Source organism: Lithobates pipiens, unplaced genomic scaffold (assembly GCF_037356315.1).
Source record: "Lithobates pipiens isolate NorthernLeopardFrog02 unplaced genomic scaffold, aLitPip1_a1.2 Scaffold_13, whole genome shotgun sequence".
Lineage (NCBI taxonomy): Eukaryota > Metazoa > Chordata > Amphibia > Anura > Ranidae > Lithobates > Lithobates pipiens.
The window spans coordinates 224,356,397-224,380,796 of NW_027507718.1; the positions used below are offsets into that span (position 1 = coordinate 224,356,397).

The following is a 24,400-nucleotide window of genomic DNA, read 5'->3' on the forward strand; positions in this document are numbered from 1 at the left end:
AACCACTTCCTGATTCCCATACCCAAGATGGCGGCGGCAGCACCCGAGAGACTATCAAGAGATCGGCTTCGGGTGCCGACATCGCGGGCGCGCTGGGCGGGTAAGTTTCATTATTTTAAAAGTCAGCAGCTGCAGTATTTGTAGCTGCTGGCTTTTAAAAAAAAAAATGGCGGACTCCCGCTTTAATGCATTTTATACATTAAGATAAAAAATCTTCTGTATGCAGTAGCCAATCAGGAGAGAGAGGGACGGGACCAAATGGGGCTCCATGTCTGAATGGACACAGGGCTCAGGTCCCCCCATAGCAAGCTGCTTACTGTGGGGGCACTCGACAGGAGGGAGGGGCCAGGAGCACTGAAGAGGGACCCGAGGAGAGGAAGATCTGGGCTGCTCAGGGCAGGTAAGTATACTGTTTGTTATTTTTAGAGAAAAAAAAATAGACTTTACAATGGCTTTAAGCGTGCATGCAGCCTTATGGAGCATGGTTTACATTTCTTGTAAAAAATGCATTAATTACAGACATTGAACTTTCTTAGTCATGTGGTGTCAAATAGGCACATACGGTATATATATTTATCCCTGGGCCAACTCTTCATAGTTTCGGGCAGACAAAGTAGGGGGCTCAAGGGGTTTCAATAGCGGGGAGGCATGTTAAGCTTTGTTCTCACTACATTCTTGTATTTTACCATCAGCACAAGGTGAACCTGGTACCAGTGGACCCCTTTCCATACCACCTCTACTATTACCTTACCTTCCAGATCACAGGACCTCCTTCTCATCATACCACATTATTACCTCAATTCTATTCACCTTTAACCCTTTTCAGAACTTCTCTCCCACCCTATTTCATCACACTGCCTTCATGTCATGCAACTCACACCCCCTAGGACACAGCAGCTTCTTTTCTCCTCAAACACCTCCCTTTGTATGGAAATCACCCCCTACCTCCACCACCCTCCAGGAAGGAGGGATTCAGTTTGACACCTATACCCTGGGTACTGGGTGGCCTTGTCCCAGCACTGCTTGTAAGCACTAGTGTGTAGGTTCCATGGGTAAACTTATGCAAAAACACAGATGGCACAGACCACCTGTGCCTATGCCCACTGGTTGGTCTATAAAAATGATTACCTGTTGATATCGAAGCATAGTGGCATGGGGAAGTCTTTTCTTTCCTGCTTTCTTTAATGACATTGTGCTCATTAGCCATCTCCATACTGAGCCCTGGTAAGGTTGGGGTTGGGATGACATTGCAGCACCTTGTCTATTGCTCATAGTACTGATAACAACTATTAATGTAGAACTTGGAAAGATGTCACACACCCACAAACCATTAGTGTTCAGCCTCAAGAGACTACACTTTAAAAAAAAAAAACTGCTTTACCACAATCATGGGAAAGAGAACTTAATCAAGGATTTCTCACCAGAAGATTCTTTTCATATACATATACATATACATATGCATAATAATAATAATAATAATCAGGGCTTTTTTCTCAGAGAATAGGTGCAAGAAATGCCCCATCTGAGTCAATTCTTATCTCCGCCCATTACCCACCTCTGAGCATCGTTCCTTGATTTCATCCTCTACCCACCTCTCAGTACTGCCCCTTTTAAAGAGTACAAAGCCAAGTATAATTGTGTATGAAATTTGTTAATGATAGCAAGAAAAGTAGTAAAATAGAGTCCACACAGCCAGCAGCAATGGATTCACTCAGAAACAATAGACCCCCCCTAGCAACAATGGACCCCTACAACAAAATACCACCCAGCAGCAACAACAGATCTCCCAGCAGCCAGCATCAATAGACCCTCTCCATCAATAATTGACCCACCAGCAACGATAGACCGCCACTCAAAAATAGATCTGCTCCAGCAACAATAGACCCTCCAGCCCACCCCAGCACCCCTTCCCATTACATACATTCAGTGCTGGAGGTGCCGGAACTGCGTTCCCCCGCGTTCCTTCTGAAAAAATGCCCTGATATATGAATAATAATAAGGTAGGCTGCCTCTCTCTGTTTCATCACAGGAATGAGCAGAGTAAAACTGATGTGAATTAAGGAGATAGGAAATACAGCCCGGACAAATCTGCTTACATAAATTTAGGTATGTAAAACATTTTTAGAATTCTATTTTTTTTTCCAAATAATGGAGATAAATTTACTGTCTTCTGTGCCAAAGTAAATATGTTGAGTTAAAGACATTTCAAATTGCATTCTCTTTTTAGCACAATTATCACAGATTTTTTTTTATAAAGGAATTCCTTCTTTATTTATGTGCACAGACACAGCCAAAAGAAAAAGACTAATTGGGGTGCAGGAGAGGCCCTATATAATCACAAAATTAAGTCATCACTGGGCCTGCCCTTCCTTACAAGGTCTTGATTGTTTTGTGTCAACAAACTTCTGCAGGAAAAAGTCTGTGTGGATTATCCCTCCTTTTAGTGAAACGGAAAAAACGATATAGGAAGGGCTGACTCATAGTGATATATGATCTATAGCACAATAGGGCTGCACTTGTATAGCTCATGGCACAGCGATACTGACTCCTTCACTGCCAGAATAACTTAAAAACACAGTCAAGGCATGCAAATCTGCATTTGAATGTGGAAAGAAATGAACAAATAATCTTCCATTACAAAAACAGCATTATGTTTAAAGCAAAAAAAGGTTATTTAAACAAACACCCATTAATTACCATAGTAGTAGGCATGCAATTGACCTCCACCTGTTAATTTAGTCTTTTCAGACTTTATTCACTTTGCCTCGGCCCTTAGTTGTTTTAAGAATATGAAAGCTTTACTCATACTAGTTCAAACCTCCCTCCAAACCCCTCTTTGATACTAATGTATAACAAATTTACTTAAGCTTTATGTAGTGGAACACAGTTGCTGCAAACACATTTAGTTGGTGCAGAACAATCAATGTGTAAACTATTTATAATAGCTGTAGCACCCTCCTAGTTAGGCTGCTAGGTAAATTTCTTTTTTTTGGCTCCTTCTGTAATCAAGGGAGCAGAGATTGCTTGGTCTGGTCTGCTCAGGGTTTCACAGGCTGGGAGTTTGATTGCTCCCCCTTGCCTCTAGAAGAGGTTTCTAGAGCTTAGGGAGGGAGATTAAATAACCAGCCTGAATATTACTCAGGGCCTAGGCAATTCATGGGGAGGTGTGCCCAGATGGTGGCTGGGTAAATTGTAAATAATCTGAAGCCCGAGATAGATTGTCTTTCCCCAGCAAGGAGAGCTCCTAGCCTCAGGAGGGCTGTTGCCCCTGAGGCAGTTTATGGACTGGGTTGCTGTTCTGCAAGATTTCAAGAGCTGTGGTCCTGGGGGAAACAGCCTGCATGCAACAGCAAGCTTTCTTCAAGGAATCTAGTCTGGAGAAGAATTGTCTCCCTCACTGAGTGGTGTCCGGAGGAAACTGAAAGGAAGCAGCTATCCTGGCAACTTCTGAGTAAAGACACCAAACTGATGCCTGTGACTGTATAGTGTTCTAAAGGATTGCCCTGGGTACCAGCAGTTATACATTGCAGCAAGGTAACTAGATGCCAGAGTGATTTACCCCATGGTCTCCAGCTGTGAGGGAATAGACTGTTTACTTTGGGAGAAGATGGTCCTCTAACTGTTGTTTGCTAATCGTTTTAGAGTATCCCGAGCCCCAACCTCTCTCCTGTTACAAGTTCTTCAAGCAATAAATCTTAAAGTGGAACTTCACTCTTTCAATCAACTTTGACTATTTTTAATTCTTATGCTGCTAGTATTAGTAAATAGATAAGAAAGTATTTTATAATTACTTGTTTTACTTCTTTTCGTTATATTTCTTCAGTTGCTTCCTGGTTTTCATGCCTAGGAAAATGATGTCATACATCCCAGGAGTCTTCGGGGGGAGGAGGGGCTTTTTAGCTAGGCACATCCCCCGGCTTAAATGCCTGAGCTAAAGGCAAATGGATTCCAGGAAGTAAATGCTAAATGAATCATCTGCTCTTATTCAAAGTGATTTCTCAGCAAAATAAAGCATGGATGGAGGGGGGTATGCTTTGAATATTTAGTGTGTATTTAATGTGTTTTGCGTGGGGTTCCATCCCAGGTCACTTGGGAAAAATAAAAAAAAACGCACTTACAAAAGTGAGGTGCATTTTTGGTGTACTTCCATTGACTGAAGATGCAGCAAGCAGGACTTTTCAAAAGCACAGTGCACTGTAAAAAAGATGCAGAGCACAGATGTGCACTTAGATGAAAAAAAAAAAAAAAACGACCGTTTTGGATAGCTGAAAGTCAGTATATGCATTTTAGGATATATGTTTAAATCGGGTGGAGCTCCGCTTTAAGTGCAATTCTTTTAATGTACAATTTTAATAATAAAAAAATACTACACTATACCAGCCTTCTCCTTCCCCCTTTCTTGCAGACATGTGCATGATGAAAACATTTTTTTGTTTTGATTCCTTAATCTAGTTAATTTCTTTAGTTTAATAGGGTTGATTCATTCAATTTGTTTTCAGGATTTTGTTTTCGGAAATTCGTATTTGTAATTTTATTCAAATTTACCTGTTTTTCTCGATTCGAAGCGATCAAATCGATAAAGTTTCGAATCAGTCTAAACGAAAATTGTTTTCGTTTCGAATGTAGCAAGGCGAACAAACAAAAGAAAAATCTTCATCAACTGATTACATTGACTCTTTAAATCACCTTTGGCTTAACAAAAACAGCATTATTTTTTTGAAAAGGTACTCTAATAACACACACAGTCTTTGATTTTAGCAATATGTGTAGTGAGAATTCAACTGGAGTTCAATGTAAAATTAGATTCAAATTTAGAGTCCAATTTTCCTAAATTCGGACGAATTTATATTCGGAGCATTTGGTAAAACGCGTTTATACTGTAATTTGGGTATTCATATGTATTGAAATCTCTGAATAATGAATATTATTTTGGAAAAAAATGAACCGCACATGCCTACTTTCTTGCATATCGGTATACGGTGACAATGTATACCCCCATTGGAAATAGATGCAAGGGGCCCAATATCAGGGATAAGGACCACAGATGTGTGTGTGGATCCTGTGAGGGAAAACATACAAAAAAGCATGGTTGACTCTTAAGCTGACAGCTAAGGGTTACATTTCTTTGGTGAGTGCAGGGAGACAAGAGGGGGTAACGGAGTGTGCAAGAAGGATCAATGCATGGAAGGACTGTTTACACTGAGCACTTATTATTATCTTAGCACTTTAACGAAAAGGGGACTTTTCACATATAATTTGATATATTGAATAAGAAGGTCTGTTGTCTATTATCACTCTATTATTACCTTTGTTTATTGTTTGAAGATAGAGGTTATTCATTTTGCAGATTTATGATATATACCGTAGTGTTTATTCACTGATTAGAGAGAGCTTTATGCCACTTGTGAGCAGCAGCTACCACAAACTATATTATTTTGGTCAATGTACACAGTGCAGGTAATTTTGGATTTATTAATTTTTATCATTGCATGGAATCATTATAAAAAATGCATTTTCTGATTCAGGTATTTAAAAAAAAAAAATACCGCATTGTGGCCAGTAATGCATTTTGATCATAAGGAAAAATTATATTACACAAAATACGGTGAGTTTGATTGGAGCTGTGCAGATTCATGTCACGCCTGTACAACAAACCTTTTATAAATACAATAGGCTGCATTTTCAAAATGACAAACTGCATGCAGCTTTTCAGCCCAAAAATTCACATTAAAGTGTATATATTTCACAGCAAAAAGGAAGAAATATTGTATAAACAGTATTTTAACACTTGGAGTAGGCCACATTTTCACAATGACGAACACCATGCAGCTCTTCAGCCCAAAAAAAAAAAAAAAAAAAAAAATCAACACTAGAATGTATATATTTCACAGAAAAACGAAAGGAATATTTTACAGACTCCATAAACAGAATTTTAGCACTTTTGGTAGTTTGCATCAGAAAAGACACCATTCAGCTATTAATCTAAATATCAGCATTAGAGTGAATTTGATTAATATAAAACTAACACTAAAATATTGTAGTCTGTGCACAGTATTTAAATTGAAGTCAAAACTTTCAAAACTCTCATTTTGTATAGTGAGTGGAAACCCCTCTAAAGGGAAGGAAATCAACAAAACTAGTATCCTCTTGGAAGAGCTCCCCTATTCCTGCTCTGGAGACCACTCAAAATTTGTGATTATCTTTTATGCTCAGTGATAACAGTTTAAGCACTTGTATTAGGCCACATTTTTAACAGTAAAGACAACAATAAGCTTTTAATAAAAAAAATACAAAAAAATCAGTGTAGTGTATTTATTTCACTGAAAAGGCCACCAAAATATTGTAGTAACAACATGCGCAATATTTAGGAAATGTTATTAGTCTGCATTTTGAACAGGAGAAACAAAAGTCAACATTAGAGTGTTTTGATTGCACACAGAAAAGACAGCAAATTATTGTATTGACTCCATACATCCCCATTTTTAGGATGAGGGACAATAACAAGCTTTTAATCCAAAATTCCAAATCCACACTGACAAATTTCACTGACTGCATACACAGTATTGGAAAAAGACTCCCCCCATCCCTACTCTATAAACCTATATACCTGAATAGGGGGGAAATAAACAATTGTGTTTACCTGTATCCTTTGGTATTTTTCTTCATACTTGCCTATTGGAATAGGGAGGGACAGGGTGGTGGAGGGTGGAGTGGAAAGAGAAAAAGTGAGAGACCAATAGGGAAAAAGGGGGTGGAAAGGAAGGAGGTGTAGAACTAGGCCAGAAAAGAGAAAGAGAAACAGTTTTACCTAACTACTTCATGTTGGCTCCATCACACGCTAACAAAAGTCTGCTGGGAACTTTTTTGGCTGGCACATAAGAAAACTACAAATGGTTTGGGTTCAAATCACATTCATGTTTGATCCTAATTCAAAGCTCATCCCTACTCCCCATCTACTGCAGGTCTACTCCCTATCCACTTCAACACACACTGACAAAAGGCTGTTGGCAATGCTGACTTTTATAGGGAGGGGACTGAAAAATAGGAAAAGCCACATTATTGGCTCCTCAAAGCCACCTGACCACAGTTCAGAGGCCAAGACGTGCATTATTGAATGCTGTAGCAGCAAACAGATGCATTTGTTCACCATTTGCCTGAACTGCAAATTGCTTGAGTTCAAATTCAACCCAAAGCTCATCTGTATCCACAGGTACCTCACATAATCTCCCAACTAACTGGAATAAAAACTAGCTTTATAAAAGTGATAGCATTTCTGAATTGATTTTTATATGCAAAATACTGAAAAGTTGATGATACTTTGTGCAGTTCAATGATTTGTGTGATACAACCTGTATTGAACTGTAAACAAAAACATTTCAGTTGTAAAATGTAGCATATAATATATGCTAATAAAACATACTGCATGTGTTCCATATTTGTGGAGTCAAAAAAGTACCACAAAACAAATTTAGCATCTCTGTATTCAGATTGCAACAAAAACTGTATATGATGAGCTCCAAAAATCTGGGGTCCTTGATAGGGTTACTATTCAGAAACTGAATGCAACCAAAACTAATGCACAAGATTGACCCCAAACAAAACAAAACCTTATTATGGCCCAATGATTTTTCTGTTATTCTTTATCTAAAAGATGCCTCCAACCCACAATGTCTTTTGCCAACTGTTAAACATTTTGGGGGAATCTATTATGGCATATTTAAAGAATTTTATTGACATGCAGATGAATACAAATTGGTGAGCAGGGAAAGAGGGGATATCAGAGGTTAGGGAAATAGAGAAGATTAGGACACTCTCCACCTAATTGCACTTGAAAAACAAGGGGTGTCATTTCTATAAAAGGTCAGCATGGTAGGGTTACTAATGTTAGATGGTTAGGGAGAAGGGAAGAGTGGGAGGAATGTAAAGTAGGCTTCAAGGCACGAGGTCCAGATTTTATGAAATTTTGAGACATTGTTGTTTTGAAGCTGATACTGTAGATCCCAATCTTGAACCTTTTGCTATGGGACATTCTTACCATGTGCAAAAAAGATCACTCAGTTGCCTGGCAACTATGAAATGGAATACTGTTCCCCCATTTTCTTCCCATATTCTGAAACGATAATGCCCTCACTGCTAAACAGTTTCAAGGTTGATTTCATGAACATCAGAAGTAAATCAATTTCATAGAAGCTTTTTATCTTGAAGAATGGGGCACCACACCACATTCCAAGCAGGAGCGAAGCTGTTATGAAGGAAAATGGTGGCTTTATTCATTATTAGTTCCTCACTTTTAAAACATTGTCATGAATTTCTGTTAAAACTTGGCTAAAACACCCTCAGCTTGCTTGGCTGGCAGCCTGTTTGGCAGAAACTTCTGCCAATCTCCCATTTTAAAGCCTGTGGAGACTGAAGAGAACCTTTGTAACTAAATCAATTTTTCATTATTGCATGCATCTAACATATACACTTAGGGGTTATTTAAAAAGACAGGGTAAAACAATAAAACATTTTCCTCTCTGTCTTTTAACCTATTGTTCTCTGGTTTATAAAAGTTTCTTTTTTTTAATAGATAGCTGGTCCTTTCCAGCTTTTATTGAATTTAAATGGGGATGGGGGGTGTGGAATAGTGCACTGTCCTCTACAATAATTTTCTGGGCTGTGTCTAGCAGGCGGGTGCAACCTTAATACTGTATGTGTGGTTTCTGACTATGCATGCTATATTAAATTCTAAGATAGCAACTGAAACAGAAAAAATAATATTGCAAGTTGAATCGTATAGACCATAACAATATTTTTAGAAAACAATGTGTAACATACCATGGAAAATAGAAAAAAGGACATGCTAACTCACTAAACAAGCACGGTTTGGCAAAAATCAGTACTAGATTTACAATTCATCAACCACCATAAATAACTCACTGCCAATAATAACAACATTGACGACCACAGTAAAATTAAAAACAGTGACATCCTAAAAAACAATTCACCACAACATAACATATCAAAAACAGACGGAATAATTTATGATATCAAGAAATATGCAAGAAAGCCCAGTGTGTCCTCAGGTGTCACTGAGAAATGGTTTACAAGGTTCACAGTATGCCACCATTGGTTGGCAAAAGAACCTTGTAATGTAATTGGCTTGTGGCTGACTTGTCACATACTTTTGATGTGTAGTGTTTTTAGTGTCTTTTTGTTTTTTAGTATGTTGAGAAGCATATCTTTACTGCAAGATTTTATTCTTATAATCTGATGTTTGTAATTATGACAAAATTACAATTGATCACCAGTCGGGGAGTAAAAAAAAATAAAAAAAATAGCCCACACCACCCATCTTTAACCACTCGCTTACTGGGCACTTAAACCCCCCTCCTGCCCAGACCAATTTTCATCTTTCAGTGCTGACGCACTTTGAATGACAATTGCGCGGTCATACAACACTGTACCCAAATTAAATTTTTATCATTTTTTTCCCACAAATAGAGCTTTCTTTTTGTGGTATTTAATCACAGCTGGGGTTTTTATTTTTTGCTAAACAAACAAAAAAATTTGAAAATTTAGAAAAAAAAACATGTTTAACCACTTAACCACTTGCCGACCGCCGCACGACGATGTACGTCGACAGAATGGCACAGGCAGGCATAAGGGCTTACATGTACGTCCTTGCCTGCCCGCCGGTCGGGGGGGTGTCTACTTTCTAAAATGGGGTCATTTGTGGGGGTTTTGTGCCATCTTGGCATTTTATGGCCTTCAAAACTGTAATAGGTAGTGAGGAGTGAAGTCAAATATTTACGCCCTTAGAAAACCTGAAGGCAGTTCTTGGTTTTCGGGGCCCCGTACGCGGCTAGGCTCCCAAAAAGTCCCACATATGTGGTATCCCCATACTCAGGAGAAGCAGCAGAATTTATTTTGGGGTGTCATTTCACATATGCCCATTGCATGTGTGAGCAATATATCATTTAGTGACAACTTTGTGTAAAAAAAAAAAAAAAAAAAAAATTTTTGTCATTATTCAATCGCTTGAGGCAAAAAAATAAAATATTCAATGGGCTCAACATGCCACTTATCAATTTCCTTAGGGTGTCTACTTTCCAAAATGGGGTCATTTGGGGGGGTTTTGTACTGCCCTGCCATTTTAGCACCTCAAGAAATGAGATAGGCAGTCGTAAACTAAAAGCTGCGTAAATTCCAGAAAACGTACCTTAGTTTGTAGATGTGACAACTTTTGCGCAAACCAATAAATATACAATTATTGAGTTTTTTTTTACCAAAGACATGTGGCTGAATACATTTTGGCCTAAATGTATGACTAAAATTGAGTTTATTGGATTTTTCTAATAACAAAAAGTAGAAAATATCATTTTTTTTCAAAATTTGCGGTCTTTTTACGTTTATATCGCAAAAAATAAAAATCGCAGAGGCAATCAAATACCATCAAAAGAAAGCTCTATTTGTGGGAAGAAAAGGACGCAAATTTTGTTTGGGTACAACATTGCATGACCGCGCAATTACCAGTTAAAGCAGCGCAGTGCCAAATTGTAAAAAGACCTCTGGTCATTTACCAGCAAAATGGTCCGGTCTGAAGGTGGTTAAGGACCGCCTCATGCCGATGTACGTCGGCAGAATGGCACGGCTGGGCACAATCACGTACCTGTACGTTGCTCTTTAAGTGCACAGCCGTGGGTCGAGAGCGTGCCCCCGGTCCTGAGCTCTGTGACTGTGGCCACGGGACCAGCGGACCCGATCACCGCTGGTGTCCCGAGATCAGGTCACAGAGCTGAAGAACAAGGAGACCTCTCCTCATGCTTCCTACTGTGGCCTTCACCGATCGTCTGTTTCCTGATATAGGGAAAGACGATCAGTGACGTCACATGCCAGGCAAAGCCCCCTACAATAAAAAAAACACATAACATCAAACATAACACCTACACTGCCCCCTAGTGGTTAACTCCTTCACTGCCAGTGTCATTTACACAGGAATCAGTGCATTTAAATAGCACTGATTGCTGTATAAATGACAATGGTCCCAAAAATGTGTCAAAAATGTCCGATGTGTCCGCCATAATGTCGCAGTCACAATAGAAATCGCTGAACGCCGCCATTACTATTAAAAAAAAATTTATAAAAATGCTATAAAACGATCCCCTATTTTGTAAACACTATAACTTTTGCGCAAACCAATCAATAATCGCTAATTCCGATTTGATTTTTTTTCACCAAAAATATGTAGAAGAATACGTATCGGCCTAAACTGAGGAAAAAAAAGTTTTTTTTATATATTTTTTGGGGATATTTATTATAGCAAAAAGTTAAAAATATTGTATTTTTTTCTAAATTGTCACTCTATTTTTGTTTATAGCGCAAAAAATAGAAGAGTTGATCAAATACCACCAAAAGAAAACTCTATTTGTGGGAAAAAAAGGACGCCAATTTTGTTTGGGAGCCACGTCGCACGTCCGCGCAATTGTCAGTTAAAGCGACGCAGTGCCGAATCGCAAAAAGGGGCTTGGTCCTTTGGCTGCAAATTGGTCCGAGGCTTAAGTGGTTAATAGTTTATTATAAAATTTTGCAAACAGGTAATTTTTCTGCTTCATTGATATGCGCTGATGAGGCAGCACTGGTGGACACTGATAGAATGCATTGATGGGCACTAATAGGCACAGTTAAGGCGGCACTGATAGGCATAGATAAGGTGGCACTGATGGGAACAGATAAGTCGGTACTGATGGGCACAGATAAGGCGGCACTGATGGCCACTGATAAGATGGTACTGATGGGTGGCACGGATGGGTGGCACGGATGGGTGGCACGGATGGGCACTGATAGGTACCACTGATAGATGGCACTGATGGGCACTGATAGGTGGCACTGATGGGCACTGATAGGTGGCACTGATGGGCACTGGTAGGTGACACTGATGGGCACTGATAGGTGGCACTTATGTGCAGCACTGTTCTGGCACTGATTGTGGGCACTGACAGATGGCACTGTGGGCACTGACAGGTTGCACTGTGGGCACTGACAGGTGGTGCTGGTGGGCACTGGTAGGCAGCACTGTTGCCTATTGCTAGGTGGCACTTGTAGGGGGCACAGGTGGGCATTGAGGAGCTGGCGGCACATCGCAGTGATCGGGACTGATGTCCCTCTCATTGCCGCCGGTGATCGGCTTTTTTTTCTCTCCTCGCGCTGTCAGCTAGCTGTGTTGACATCACATGATCAGCTGTAATTGGCTGACAGCTGATCACGTGGTAAGGGGTCAGGATCGACACCTTACTCCGATCTGTGATCCAGCGAGTCTCATAGACTCAGGGGGCGCGCAGGCCACTCGTGCATGGGACGACGTCAATAGACGTACTCCCGGCAATGCAGGTGTGCAGGTGTCCGAATGACAGCTACAGCGCGGATCTCTAGTGGTTAATTACTCTGCACATTTTATTTCAATAAAATCAACATAAATGACCTACATTCTTAGCCTAATGACAGTAATGTTCTGAACTGCCTTTCTCCCTGCCTGTGCCAAGGAAGGGTCCTTCTTTAGGTGTGCTCTCTGGATGATTCTCATTGGCTGTAAGAGGAGCTCATTGGAGGGGTCCTTCTGGCCCTTAAGACTGCAACTGCCAATGTCCTGAGATCACGATGTAAGAGGTGATAGCAGGATGGTGAAATAGGACTGCAGAGGTGGATACCAGTCTACACTAGAAGAAGAGGCACCATGGAGTGTTACGTAATAGTGGTGTAAGAATTTTTATTTTACATTTGCAAATAGGAACAGGTTGGGTATGAGGGATTGAGGGGGTAGCCCAAAGGTAACCTTTCAGAGTATATCTCAATTTAAAACCATTTTTTGTATTTTTGAAACAGTATGGCATAAATAAATCTCCTTTTGTGTTTTCTGTCATTTGTGTCCAATTGGGGAGAATTATCTTAATTCCCTGTCTTGAAGACACAGCAGCAAATAAAGGAAATCCTCTCCAAAACAAGGCGGCTATCTTCTTTGCCCTTGTACACACGGACGGAAATTCCGACGGAAAATGTCCGATCGGACCGTATTGTCAGATAATCCAACTGTGTGTGGGCTCCATCAGACTTTTTCCGTCGAAATGTCCAACCAACAAAGTTTGAGAGCTGGATATAAAATTTTCCAACAACATGATCCGATCGGACTTTGTCCGATCGTTTGTAGAGAATTCAGATCGGACAAAGTGCCATGCATGCTCAGATCAAATTACGAGACCAAAGCTATTGGCTACTAGCCTGAACGTAGTCCCGTCATAACGAACGAACGTCATCACGTTCCGAATGATCGGATTTTCCGACAACTTTGTCCGACCATGTGTATGCAACACCACTTTCGGACAAAATCTAACGGATTTTGTTGTCGGAATGTCCGATCGTGTGTACAAGGGCTTAGACAGTTACTACCAGAATAGGTGTCTACACTAAAATGCTTTAAAGTGTATGTAAACCAAACTCTATTTTTCAGTATGGCATTATGCCTCACCTATACCCCTGGTGCCCAACACGCAGCCTCGTTTTCTGTATTGCAAACCCCATCTCGGGCAGGGTCTGCTACTCATTGGGAACCAGAGTGGCAGCAAGGTGTCGGAGGCTGGGGATCTTTTTGTGTTCCCTAGGGCTGCCAAAATGATTGTGTTCAGGATCTCAGAGTGAAATACTCAGTCCTCTATTGATTCAGTATGAGAAGCAGTTTGTCCCATATATATCAAATGGGTGTTGTGCGTCCTTAGTTGCTTGAACACAAGTGGCCTTGGAGCCTAGTGCCCTTGGTGGGTAGGAGGCAGGTGGCTTCTGCTGCCTAGTGACTCTGGTTGCCAGGACCCAGGTGGCTCCCGCTGCCTGGCATCCTTGGTTGATGGGACAAAGGCAGCATGTTATGGGGGACAAATTTGTGCATAGTGTCTATATCTCAGATTGTGAACATGAAGAAAAAAAAACAATATAGCTGTTGTTTGCAGCCTGATAAGTGTTGAGTGTTACTGGATACAGCTGAGTTGAAGAAAAGATCACATAAGTTTTGAAATATTTTCTGTTCATTTTCTTCAGCTTTAAAGCAGAGTTAGTGAGGCTCGGAGCGATGGAAATGTAATAAAAATAGTGAAGGGACGGCATGACAGAGTGAGAAGGGGAGGCAATGAAGGGGTTAAGGAAGTTAAAGTTGTAGAAGCAGGGAAAGAGAAGATTGGCAGGAAGAAGCAGGATAGGGTGGGGTTTTGTAGTTTATTTAAGGGGGAGGCGGGGCTCTCGGACATTATTGGAGGGTCAGTAAGGTGGTAGAAAGCAGGCAGTTTACATGCTGAGGAGGAGCGCTTTCAGTATGGCAGAGGTGGACAGGATTTTAGCCCAGCTTTGGGTGGCTGCCACCACGAGGGGACTGGAATGGCTACACAGACAGGTAGCGTCCCTCATAGAAGATCAGGCATCTGGGTCGGGGCAGGAACCCCCACGCGCCTGTAGGTCTCAGCGTTTTTCTCCAGGATCCTCCCCCCGAGCTTTGCGCCAGGTCATGAAACCCCAAACGGGACCCGTCAGGTACACCTGCTGGGCCACCATCGGCTGCAGTAGGTGGATCGCCTGGATGGGGGTCCTCATCATAGGCGAAGCTCAGTGAGCAAGGCGGGTCATGTGCGCACTCTGCCCCCATCTGCTTGGCTAAGTTATGACGAGCAGTTTCGGCAGCATAGGGTTATCTGGCCGTCCCTTTGCTGGGACCACAAGGACATTAGCCTCTGGATGCGGCTTATGTCCTCGGCCAGGCCCCAAATCAGTTTTTTCCAGGAGGGGCTAGTGGTACAGCCTCCCCTGCACAACCGGCCAATAAAAAATGGGGTCTCTGTTGGCAGTACAATGAGGGATCGTGTAAGTTTGGGGGATCATGCCATTTTAAAAATTAGTGCTCTGGCTGCAGAGGTTCGCATTCCGTGTCCCGCTGCTTTAAAAAGGCAAGCGCCGTGCCGGAGATTATGTGAATAATCCTTTCTTTGGATGGATGTTATGTGAATGGGAACAAATAACAAACATACTGTATAGTGAATTTTTTTCAAAATTGACTGCAAAAGTGGAAATGCACTTTAGGTTGATATCTATCTATGTGTTTGTATTAATTGTTTATGATGTGAAACAATTAGCAGGTAAAAAAATTAAATGTGACATTTGTCGATAGTCTTATTTTAATTGTGCAAAAACACATTAGTGATAACATTGTATGCTCTGCTATTAGAAGAATTTTAGTAAGTCTCGGGTGTAACTCTTCAACTAGCTATTTAAACCTTTATAAATTTAGACTTTATGTATGTGTTCCTTATCATTTTTAATTATGTCTAAGATCTACTTTAGTTTTTAAGATTGTTTGAAATTGCACAGACGCCAGTCCCTGAGATAAACTGCTATTCGGGACAAGTGAGGAAATCTTTGTCACACTGGATTTCACTTATCAAAGCACTTTTGAAGAAAGAGTTTCATTAGGGAAAGTGGCTCCATGGAAGCAGGCTGGTAATTTTAGCTTAAAACTCTGCTTATCAGTTTTATATAAATATTAAAACCACACAACCTTTGGAAAAAAAATGATTTTATGGATGACTTAGGGTGTAATGTAGAGTGTTCATAAAAATAGTATAGTGATAAGTCCGTCTGAAGGCATTGTATTTGGTTCTGTCGAAATAGGTATGTTATTTGTTTTTTAGTTTTTTTTTTCCTGCCAATGGTGGCCAATTTGAGCACATGTATTATATAGGCACCCAAAGAAGTGCATTGAACATACCTCTAATGCAGCCGGCGTGACTGGCGAAACCGGTCAGGTTTCAATTAAACTCCTCTTCACTTCCAGCACAATGGGGAGGCCCCCTCAAGTTCCCCCTAAGAACTAGACCAGGAAGACACTATGGATATAGGGACTCATGTGACTCTGGAACAAAACCATATCTGGAGTGGATGGCTAAGTATTGCTTTCATAATTTTATGCAATCGGTGTCTAGCTAGTGTCTCCGCGATGTGCAACCATGCATTCATGCTATATGGTGCATGTTTTGGCATCTTCAGTGACCCCTGATGTGAGGGCAGCGATTGCCTACTGCGAAGCACTGATACATATTTATGCATTTGGAGGACATAAAGGCATATTAAAGCCTTGTTTTTTGTTTTTTTTAAATAACAAACATGTTATACTTATTTGTTCTGTGCAATGGATACTCCTCCACGCTGGTGCTCCTGGCCCCTCCATCCGGCCGAGTACCCCCACAGCAAGCAGCTCCCGCGGCTATGTGTGTCCATGCACACACAGAGCCATGACTTGGCCCCACCCCCTCTGTCTCCTGATTGGCCCACTGGCTGTGATTTACAGCTGCGGGAGCCAGTGGCTTCTGCAGCTGCCAATGAGGAGTACAAGTCCCAGGAGAGACAAGGCGCTCGTGGACATTGCTGAATAGAGAGGAGACTCAGATAAGTATTAGGGGGGCTACTACACACAGAAGTTTTTTTTACCTTCATGCATAGAATGCATGAAGGTTAAAAAACCTTGTGCCTTTACAACCACTTTAAGTTACAATATATACAAATACATGGAATCATACAAATTTCCTGTGGAGTCTTCCAGCATTATTTACCCATAAATAAGTTCATGTGATTATGATGCTCCATTGATGCTGAAGTCAAGGACTTTTAATAGCCTTCCTCACAGCTACATATACTATTGAGGATTAGGGTTAAATGCATCAATATTCATTCCAAGAATAGGAAAAAGGGGGGGGCAGCGGATTTTTTTACGGTACACTATATAAAGAGACAGAGATTTCTTAAAAAAGAATTCATAGCTTTAATGTTGGAAATATGTTAAAATTATTTTGGAAAAACCAAAATAGCAAAAATATAATAGCAAATACACTTTTTATACAAAAGATTACATGACACAAAGTATAGGGGATCCTGAAAATGTTAGTTGCTGAGAATGATCATGTATCCTCCCGACATGTTTCGCGTTTTTGCTTCTTCAGGGGAGTATGCAACTAACATGAACATAAACACAGAGAAAGGTTTAAGAATACAGAAAATACATTTATGCCATACAATTCGATACACAAATTTCAGAACATTAAGTATAAAATTGGTCTCAATTTGCTCAGTCCAAAGAGGTACAATGCTTACCCAGGTATAATCATTCCCGGCATCGCAACCCACAAGCCAATAGATGGTGAAATAGATGGCAAGAATTAGGTGACAGGATCAAATGCTAAAAAGCATCGCATCGAGCCGGTGACGTCAGACGCCGGCTCGATGGATGGGGGATACAAATAGGCAGCGCTGTCACTTCATCTGTAGTGCAGGTTCAGCACAGATACTACCGCCACGCTGACTCTTCCTTTTGGTAAATATACTTTTTTAGTTGAACTTCATACTGTTACAACACCGTTTCTCATCTCTCTATACCTATATCTATTCATCCTTTTTTTTTTTTTTTTTTATTTGCTTGTAGGTTCAGCAAGCCTGGCAGTGGCAGCATACCGCTGCACTCTGTAATTTATAAAACACCACAATGAATCAATTGATTCTTTCTCTGTAATCTGTTGCATTTGTATTGCACCAATATTATCATATGGAATTAATTCTTTCATCTTTGATTCTAACTGCAGGTAAAAATAATTTTTATTCCTTTTATTCTCTTTAACAGTATATTGGTAGTATACCCCCAGTAGCCACTTCCTACAACCCTTATACTAATTAGGCGTAATCAAAATCAATTGTTTCATTCCTTTGATAATGAGTATCTCATGTTCTACTATGAAGGCATGTTTTTCAGCCCCAATTCCCTCTTATAATTTAGGGATTGATATCATTTACCCTTTCTGTTACAAACTAACACATTTTTTAATACCTGTGCTGGATTTGTAAACTTGGTACTTATCTCTGGATTTTGTTTTTGATCTTTGTAGCGCTTGTCTACCTCCATCTATGCCCTGCATGGGGCTGGGTTGTTTTTAGCATTTGATCCTGTCACCTAATTCTTGCCATCTATTTCACCATCTATTGGCTTGTGGGTTGCGATGCCGGGAATGATTATACCTGGGTAAGCATTGTACCTCTTTGGACTGAGCAAATTGAGACCAATTTTATACTTAATGTTCTGAAATTTGTGTATCGAATTGTATGGCATAAATGTATTTTCTGTATTCTTAAACCTTTCTCTGTGTTTATGTTCATGTTAGTTGCATACTCCCCTGAAGAAGCAAAAACGCGAAACATGTCGGGAGGATACATGATCATTCTCAGCAACTAACATTTTCAGGATCCCCTATACTTTGTGTCATGTAATCTTTTGTATAAAAAGTGTATTTGCTATTATATTTTTGCTATTTTGGTTTTTCCAAAATAATTTTAACATATTTCCAACATTAAAGCTATGAATTCTTTTTTAAGAAATCTCTGTCTCTTTATATAGTGTACCGTAAAAAAATCCCCTGCCCCCCCCTTTTTCCTATTCTTGGATACAATATTTATAGAATTATTAGGGGATGAGGTACCTTTAACAGTAATGTGTCTCTGGGATAGTGTGGACCAACTTATTTCTATTGTACTCATGCGTTTTAATACGCTTTTTGTCCTTAGGCCCACCTCCCTGTGACACGGCAACTTTCTGTAATGATGATAAAAAAATTTTCTTTGTCCTTTGTATTTTTTGCATTTATTCTTACTAATCAATAAAATTGTATTTCCCCTTTCCCCCTTTTCCTCCCAAACTTTCCTTTTTCCCTTTGTTTCCTTCTCTCTCTCTCCCGGGTCCATGGCGGCTTTCAGCGGCGAGGCCTGGGAGGGCCTAATGAACAAAGCTTCTGATCTCCAAAAGAACAGTGAACCATCGGATAAGGATCTTGATCTTGCTCTGCAATATTTGCAACGCCTCTTGGAACGTAAGGTTAGAATTTTTTGGCACAGAAAGTTCTTTCACAAATACATTGATCAACAAATTGTGCCTTTTGGCCTTAGAATACAAATATTCCCCAATCTAAACAAAATTGACAATCTCATCAAGCAAAAATGGGAAGAAAACCTACAAACGTGTTCGATAGCAATGATGACTTTATTAGCCATCCAATACTCGCATGATATCGACCTGATAGATAATTCCATTAAAAAATGGTACGATGAATATGCTAAAATAACCTCCACTCCCAAATTTAAACGCAAGGAATCTGAATTATCCAAACACATTGAGAATTATACCTTAGAGATAATACGCTTAAAACAAAATAAACTCACACGTGATAGCAATTCCTACTCGAACGGTTCGGCATACAAATGGCCAACAGATGGTAAAAATAAAAATAAGTTCTTTAGAGCATCACGCCCCTCCAACAGGAGGGATTATAATGATGATGAAACTAGATCGAGTGTTTCATCAACCTCTTTTCCATCCAATCATTCCACAATTTATCGTGATTTATCTGGAGACAGACTCCCAAAGAGGAGAAAAAGCGATTCGGAGGGCGCCGCTATGGCAGCACCCAACCAACACCTCAGTACCCCTTTACCACCTCGAACTCATCCCATTTCCAACCAAGTCCCTGTTCGTCCCCTAATGATGTTCCATCACCCACCACCACCCCCACCTCTCATCACTCCCACCCCCATTAACACATCCTTGTCCATTTCCACCTCCAGTAACACTTCTATGTCTACCACTCTCACGTCTTCCTTCACAAAATCAGCCCCTTTGACATCATCCCTACCCATCACCAACACTAATGATATCATCATTTCACCTAGTGGTGCTCCCCTACCGGCGGACCTCCGAATCGCCCCTATTTTTTTAGGGAAAGAATCCCCTCAACCACCCAATACCTAACCCAATCTCCTTTTACTAACCCAGAATCCAATTCAGGGAATGAATTATCTATAGTCAACTTATCGTCTTATGTGCTCACGAGTCATGAACTCGATGTTTTGAAACTAGGACTGACCTTCTGCCCTGATTCAAGCTCGGACAAATTCTCTCTGATAAAGGATATACATTTATTTGCACGAAAACTGATATTTAGAACCTTTTTCCATAAGCCCAATCAACCTACTGTACAAATAAATACATCGAAACTTACCAATGAGGTAAATAGTGCTGATCAACAAGTCCTCTCCAATTTGATGGATCTATGGGAAGAGGGCCAAGTACCCCCTGATGATGAGATGACCATCTCTTCCACTGGTTTATCGGTACAGTCAGTTTCCTTTCCTCCTTTAGAAATGTTCAAACCTAAGTCAACAAATTTTCCACTCCTAAATACAAATCCAAATATTTGGGCTTTTACCCAACAAGTTTGCCAGGCAATCGAACAGACGCATTTTCCATTGACCAAGAAACATAATCTAACGCATAATCAATTAACGGCATTAAAACAACTCAAAACCAATCCCAATATAGTCATAAAACCTGCGGATAAAGGTGGAAACATCGTAATTATGAATACCTCACAATATCTCACTATGTGCAATAAGATTCTTCAAAACTCTGATTGGTATCGACCAATTTCTGTGTCTTTAATCTCTCATTTTGACACACAATATCGTTCGATTATCTTTAATGCATACAAATCAGGCACTATAGACAAAGGCACATGGAACTTTCTAAATTCTAAAGATCCGAAAGTTGCTACTTTCTATGCCCTTCCGAAGGTGCACAAATCTCTAACTGATCCTCCGGGACGTCCCATCATTTCCAGCTGTGATAGTTTGACAGAAAATGCAAGTAGCCTTGTAGATAAACACCTTACACCGCACGTCATTTCCCTTTTTTCTTATGTAAAGGATACCATTGATCTTCTAAAGATACTCGAGGGTATCAGCCTACCGGCACAGACCTGGTTGGTTTCCATCGATGTGGAATGTTTGTATAATGCTATACCACATACCAAAGGTTTACAAATAATACGCTCCTATTTGCAAGAAAGAGGCTCAAATTTCTTTGCTTACAATGAATTTGTCATGAAGCTATTGGATTTTATTTTAAAGCACAACGTATTTCAATTTAACCAATCCCACTACCTCCAGGTGCAGGGGGTTGCGATGGGGACTAAATGCGCCCCATCGTATGCCAACCTGTACCTGGGGGGGTGGGAAAAAGATACCTTCGCGCGTGAAGACCTCGTCCCTTTTCTAAGTAACATCACAGCCTGGTACAGGTACATTGATGATATTTTATTTTTTTGGTCAGGATCAGAATCAGATTTGTTGCTCTTTTTTAATTTACTTTCTGTGAATCCATTCAATTTAAAGTTTACGTTGAATTACAGTCAAAATTCTATTGAATTTTTGGACTTAACTATTAAAATTGATGCCACGGGACATGTTTATTCTGCCTTATACAGAAAGCCCACTGCTGGCAATACGGTCTTGCATGCGACAAGCTTTCATCCAAAACCTCTCCTTAAGAGCATCCCTTATAGCCAGTATCTAAGGGCCAAACGCAATTGCAGTACTGACTCTGACTTTAAGATTGCAGCCAATGACTTATATAATAGACTCAGAGCACGTGGATACAGTCATGTATCTTTGAAAAAATCATATAATAGAGTAAAAAATAAAGATAGGACTTCCCTTCTCTTCTCCAATAAACAAAAACATTTTGATAATAAAGTACGTATCATTACCAAATACTCTAACCAACATCATTCTTTCCGTGCTATAATCAATAAGTTCTGGCCTCTTCTAAAAGCTGACCCCATTGTTAATCAGTACATAAACGATGTACCATCAATCACCTATATGAGACCTCAATCACTCAAGGACAGCTTAGTTAGAAGTCACTTTCAGGACTCCTCAGGTGAAACTAAATCTAAATATTCAGGCACTTATTCATGCGGGCAATGTGACATGTGTCCCTATATATATAATTCTCGAAAGATCAGACTGCCAAATGGCAACCTGTTTGTTTCGAAATTTCACGTTACATGCTCCACTCCAGGCGTTGTATATTTGGCCCAATGCCGTTGTGGAGGATTTTACGTAGGTAAAACTAAAAGACTATTTTCTATCCGCATAAAAGACCACATTAAACCCATTCTCAATAAAAAAATTACTACAGCCATAAGTAGGCACATAGGCACCCATCATGCCTTTGACCCCAACTGGATACGATTTTCAGCCCTGGCCCATATACCTCTAAACTCAAGAGGTGGCTCAGTGGACAAGCTTCTCTTACAAACTGAAGCCAAGTGGATCTTTATTCTAAAAGCCACAAAATACCCTGGTTTCAATGAAAATATAAGCTACAGATCCTTTCTATAGCTAATCTCTGTTTGTTTGTTTCATGAACCCTCCTACCTCAGCTGTGAGCCCCCGTGGAGCCTGGCATGAAGAGAGAGAGGTGATATTCCTTTTTCCCCTTTTTGTTTATCTTTTCCCCTTCCCTCTTTTCCTCCTACCCCCTCCCCAATCTATTTGGTTTTCTCTTTGTTTTCTATTTTTTTATTTTTTATTTTTATTTTTATTTTTTTTCTTTATTTATATGTTTATGTTATATTTAAAAATATCTCTGCACATCAAAAAATGTCATTTCTAATTACTATTAACGTTGTACAGGTAATATATACCGTTTAATGTCTCGCTTTGCTTGGCCCAAGGTGGGCTTCATGGTTTGCACACTCGGGGATCTCTGTTGCTCTCTATGAGTCCCACCCACATTGAGGAGCTTTGCTTTTTCCCTCCTTCCCTACACCGCATTCCTGAGCCATACTATTTTGTGATTTGGGACTGGATCCTCTGTTTTTTATCTTCCCTTGCTCCAAGTATGCAAGGGCATATGGACACCCAAGGGCGCCGCTGGGTCATATCCCCAGGCGGCTCCCGATTTGAGGTGGAAGGGAGCATGTAATCCCCTCTAGGGTTAAAAGCCATGACAATCGTCGTTTCATCTGCCCTCTATGCAGGCTTGTGCTTTCCCGCCCCTTTAAGGGCGGAGAGCTAGCATAGCCCTATCTCCATCAGCATTTATCCAAATGAACCTCGTGTCAGCACTGAGGCATTATGGGGTTGGTAGTTCAAATGCCGACTTGGAAGGCTTTGCACATGCTCACTGCTTCCACCTATGGCTGTCCGCATCGAGCCGGTGACGTCAGACGCCGGCTCGATGGATGGGGGATACAAATAGGCAGCGCTGTCACTTCATCTGTAGTGCAGGTTCAGCACAGATACTACCGCCACGCTGACTCTTCCTTTTGGTAAATATACTTTTTTAGTTGAACTTCATACTGTTACAACACCGTTTCTCATCTCTCTATACCTATATCTATTCATCCTTTTTTTTTTTTTTTTTTTTTTTTTTTATTTGCTTGTAGGTTCAGCAAGCCTGGCAGTGGCAGCATACCGCTGCACTCTGTAATTTATAAAACACCACAATGAATCAATTGATTCTTTCTCTGTAATCTGTTGCATTTGTATTGCACCAATATTATCATATGGAATTAATTCTTTCATCTTTGATTCTAACTGCAGGTAAAAATAATTTTTATTCCTTTTACTCTCTTTAACAGTATATTGGTAGTATACCCCCAGTAGCCACTTCCTACAACCCTTATACTAATTAGGCGTAATCAAAATCAATTGTTTCATTCCTTTGATAATGAGTATCTCATGTTCTACTATGAAGGCATGTTTTTCAGCCCCAATTCCCTCTTATAATTTAGGGATTGATATCATTTACCCTTTCTGTTACAAACTAACACATTTTTTAATACCTGTGCTGGATTTGTAAACTTGGTACTTATCTCTGGATTTTGTTTTTGATCTTTGTAGCGCTTGTCTACCTCCATCTATGCCCTGCATGGGGCTGGGTTGTTTTTAGCATTTGATCCTGTCACCTAATTCTTGCCATCTATTTCACCATCTATTGGCTTGTGGGTTGCGATGCCGGGAATGATTATACCTGGGTAAGCATTGTACCTCTTTGGACTGAGCAAATTGAGACCAATTTTATACTTAATGTTCTGAAATTTGTGTATCGAATTGTATGGCATAAATGTATTTTCTGTATTCTTAAACCTTTCTCTGTGTTTATGTTCATGTTAGTTGCATACTCCCCTGAAGAAGCAAAAAACGCGAAACATGTCGGGAGGATACATGATCATTCTCAGCAACTAACATTTTCAGGATCCCCTATACTTTGTGTCATGTAATCTTTTGTATAAAAAGTGTATTTGCTATTATATTTTTGCTATTTTGGTTTTTCCAAAATAATTTTAACATATTTCCAACATTAAAGCTATGAATTCTTTTTTAAGAAATCTCTGTCTCTTTATATAGTGTACCGTAAAAAAATCCCCTGCCCCCCCCTTTTTCCTATTCTTGGATACAATATTTATAGAATTATTAGGGGATGAGGTACCTTTAACAGTAATGTGTCTCT

General features: G+C 40.1%; 3 long non-coding RNA genes across 3 annotated transcripts; 2 read left to right on the forward strand and 1 right to left on the reverse strand.

Annotated features, from left to right (window-relative positions):
* Positions 1-16,813: 16,813 nt before the first annotated feature.
* On the reverse strand, positions 16,814-17,248 carry LOC143976076 (uncharacterized). Its single transcript, XR_013272494.1, has 2 exons — positions 17,158-17,248; positions 16,814-17,018 (listed from the first exon to the last, which is right to left on the reverse strand). It is a non-coding gene; the product is annotated as an uncharacterized LOC143976076 (long non-coding RNA).
* A 16-nt stretch (positions 17,249-17,264) lies between these two features.
* Positions 17,265-18,420, forward strand: LOC143976077 (uncharacterized). Its single transcript, XR_013272495.1, has 4 exons — positions 17,265-17,377; positions 17,486-17,642; positions 17,943-18,076; positions 18,216-18,420. It is a non-coding gene; the product is annotated as an uncharacterized LOC143976077 (long non-coding RNA).
* A 4,182-nt stretch (positions 18,421-22,602) lies between these two features.
* Positions 22,603-24,079, forward strand: LOC143976078 (uncharacterized). The gene is made up of 3 exons (XR_013272496.1): positions 22,603-23,216; positions 23,334-23,490; positions 23,791-24,079. It is a non-coding gene; the product is annotated as an uncharacterized LOC143976078 (long non-coding RNA).
* Positions 24,080-24,400: the final 321 nt, after the last annotated feature.